Below are 3602 nucleotides of genomic sequence, written 5' to 3'. Positions count from 1 at the left end.
TATATATATATATATATATATATATATATATATATATATATATAGTAATAATCAGCATGCCTTAGATATACTTTAATATATTCAGAAGAAGCTTTAATATTTGTTTCTGGTCCTGTTTATTTCTGTCATCAATGTAACAAATCATACAGTAAAATTTCCATTGGCTCCTGTCTTGCTTTATTCATGCATATGGAAATCAAGATACTTTCTGGAGTTGCCTAGAGTTTGCAAGATTATGATTCATAAAACAAACCGAACAAAAATATAAAAGTGACTTAGGAAATTTAAAACATACTTTAACTAGCGTACTCTTCAAATTAAAATAAAGGCCTAATCTGAAAAGCAAGAGCAATCAGATAAAATCAAGTGTACTTCACTTGAATATGAAGGATACTTTCAAAACCAGCTCTGACTTGAGGGGAAACGAAACAATGAGAAAAGTCATTTTACAAACCATATTTCATGAGTTGGAGCGACAGATATTAGAAATAATATGCACCCATCTGTACTCCTACCATGATAATGCTATTCATCCCGTTTAAAGGCTCCCATTTCACGGCTTATTCTTGTGCAAACAAGCACATTTAGGCACATATTGCACTGGAACAAACAGAGAAAGTGAAGTAGAGGATGGACAGGCCAATGGCGGTCAACCGTAACTAGCATACAATAATGACCAATAGAAGTAATCTATTGCAATTTATTACACAGCTCTCTGCAATACCCGATTCAGCGGTTACTACTATATAAAATATACAAAATGCTAAAGAAATACATTCTTTGCAAGTTCTTCTTTCAGTATTCTATGCAAACATATACACTAATATAATGAAAATAGCAAAACCCCCCAAAAATAAAAACCTTAACATTTTTACTTGCACTTCCAAAGTCTGAATATGTAAAAGTGTTATTTTACAGATGTAATAAAAAGAGACAAAAGCAAATACATGGGGCATGGTGGTGGGAGGTATACGGCATGGGAGGAAACAAATATTTTTCAAATCTTTTACGCTCTCTCACAAAACTCTTGTGCTCCACCGAGAAACTTTTCGTTTACAACGGAGCGGTTTTATTTTGAACATGGAATCAAGTATTACAAATTATTTTTATTTTTTTTTGTTTTGGGACATTCTGAAACGTTTAATGTGGCTTAATGTACAGTGACACTGGAGGTCCAAATTTAGTACACACCTTATTAATAAAGCATACTATTCACAGACAAGCAGAATAGCCTAGAATATGAACGCAACACGCTAAATTGCACGTTAAGCTTTTTCTACCCCATAAAAAGAAGATGCTTTATTAATGGTATAAAATGGTCGAATTCGGTATACAGTTTATTAATAAAATATGCCACATACAGGAAAGCAGATAAGCCCAGAATATGAACAGAAAGTGCTAAATTGCACATTAAGCCCCCCCCCTCCATAGAATCTGTTATAATGAAAATGATTAACAAGGCTTAATGAACTTGCAAGAGAATGCAAATATCTTTTTTACCCTCCTACCCCGTATTTTTTCCACCACCATGTCCCTTTTATGAACCGCCTAATAGTGGCACTTAACAAAAAGACATGAAAAATAAATTTAAAAAAAAGGAAAGAAATTAAAATGTCTGGCAATTTGAGTGAAACTGCACACTCAGACGTAACAGAAGCAATTAGTTTAATAGCAATGTGCTTAATAATTCATTTGCTGTGAGCGCATATGCATATGCCAGATACCTGCACCATCAAATCTGCGTGGGAGCAGCCCTTCTGTTAGAAATGGCAGAAAATGAGCCTTTCCATCTTTTAAAATGAAGGCTCAAATGCACTAAAACGTTCCTACAGCAGTAAGTGCTGGTCCTGCAGATGATGTGCCAATTATTCTGATTTAGAGGTTTCAATCAAACGGCTCTCAATGATAATTTGAGCTACTGTGCAGGTAGATTGCCTATAAATGGTCGTCCTTCGAAGGCATGTGAGGTTATAGGCTTTCTGAAGAGAGTTTGTGTATGCGATAGAGACTTGGAGAAGTCATTGAATTCTTTTTGAACTAAGTTGCAGAATGTTTTAAGAGACTCTCTTTGAAGGACTCGTGTTCACACTTAAAGAAAACTGTACAAATAACATGTAACATTCAAGGGTTCTTTACAATGCATGCAATATGTGTTTTCCTCAATGTTTCTGAATGCCTTGACTCACTCTAGTGTACTCAAATATAGCAGGCTACCAGAACGAAAAATGTTGACTATTATTTAGCAAAGTTGCTTCACTGTGAAGATGGATGACTGTTTTGATCTTACATTTTACAGTGCACACACACAAGTGTCATTCACTCAGCATTTAATTTATTTGCCGTTTAATATTTCTTGATTTATTGTTTTAAGATTTTACTTTCATGAATGTGATGAGTGGGGGCGGGGCCGAGAGCCGTGGGAATGGAGCGAGGCCGGTGGAGTAATTGATAATGAGCGACACCTGCACCACTCACCGGTCTCGAGTCTCACGGAGGAGCTCCGGAAGGATAAAAGTGAGGAGTGACGACAGTGAAGGACAAGAGAGGACCAGGCCTGGAGTTTATTTTGTGTTTTGGTTTCGTTTGTGCGCGACAGTCATCCGCGAGGGGCTATCACGCTATTTTGTGTTTGTTTATTTTATTAAAGTTTATTTAAATGGCCGCCAGTTCCTGCCTCCTTCTTCCCGAACTATGATCTTTGTTACATTGGTGCCGAAACCCGGGAGGAAGGAAGGACACGCTGTCAGAGAGCCCTCACTGCTGAGGGGGATCTCGGTGTTGAGGAGATCGGGCAGCAGGAACAAGCGGAGAGACCGCCGGTGGCTGCCCGAGGCGGTGGTGCTGGAACTATGGAAGATGAGGTGGGACGGAGAGCTCGCTACCGCACTCCTGGGTCGAGGAGGGGTGGCTGTCGTCCATGAGGGAGCGGAGGAGTCTGCCCGTTCGCCAGGAGGCCGGAGCCTGCTGCCATCCGCCATGATTGGGGAGGAGCAGGGAATGGGGGATTCGCTGCCGGCTGCCCTCAAGTGGAGGAGCCATCGCCGTCCGCCAGGAGGCGGAGGAGCGGTGGGCCATCCACCAATGATGTCAAGTACCATCGCACGGCACCGCGAGTGAGAACCTCTCAGCCGGTTGAGGACCAAGAGGCAGTGGGTCCGGGAACCGGACCGATCATTTTTTTTTTTTCCCTCTCTTCACTCTCTCGTATCTGTCTCTGCTCATCCTTCCGTCTCCTTTTCTGACACCTCCACCACTCACCGGTCTCGAGTCTCACGGAGGCGCTCCGGAAGGATAAAAGGGAGGAGTGACGACAGTAAAGGACGAGAGAGGACCAGGCCTGGAGTTTATTTTGTGTTTTGGTTTCGTTTGTGCGCAACAGTCAACCGCGAGGGGCTGTCGCGCTATTTTGTGTTTGTTTATTTTAGTAAAGTTTATTTAAATGGCCGCCGGTTCCTGCCTCCTTCCTCCCGAACTATGATCTTTGTTACAATGAATTTCACCCATTTAACAGCTAATTGTATCATGTGTTCCTAACATTGGTTTTCATCAGAATATATGTCTTTTTTTTTTTTTTTTTTTTTTACAGCCCTTTCAACTTTGGT

The 3602-nt window shown here is 40.7% G+C and overlaps 1 protein-coding gene across 1 annotated transcript in view; it reads right to left on the bottom strand.

Annotated features, from left to right (window-relative positions):
- Window positions 1–3602, bottom strand: part of LOC107564425 (astrotactin-2-like) — a 243594-nt gene that overhangs the window by 81691 nt on the left and 158301 nt on the right. The gene's annotated exons all lie outside the window — the stretch shown is intronic.

This window comes from Sinocyclocheilus grahami, unplaced genomic scaffold (genome assembly GCF_001515645.1).
Source record: "Sinocyclocheilus grahami isolate Dianchi unplaced genomic scaffold, SAMN03320097.WGS_v1.1 scaffold933.1, whole genome shotgun sequence".
In the NCBI taxonomy this organism is placed as follows: domain Eukaryota; kingdom Metazoa; phylum Chordata; class Actinopteri; order Cypriniformes; family Cyprinidae; genus Sinocyclocheilus; species Sinocyclocheilus grahami.
The sequence above is the reverse complement of the archived record's forward strand: the minus strand, read 5'-3'. Positions and strand labels throughout refer to the sequence as shown.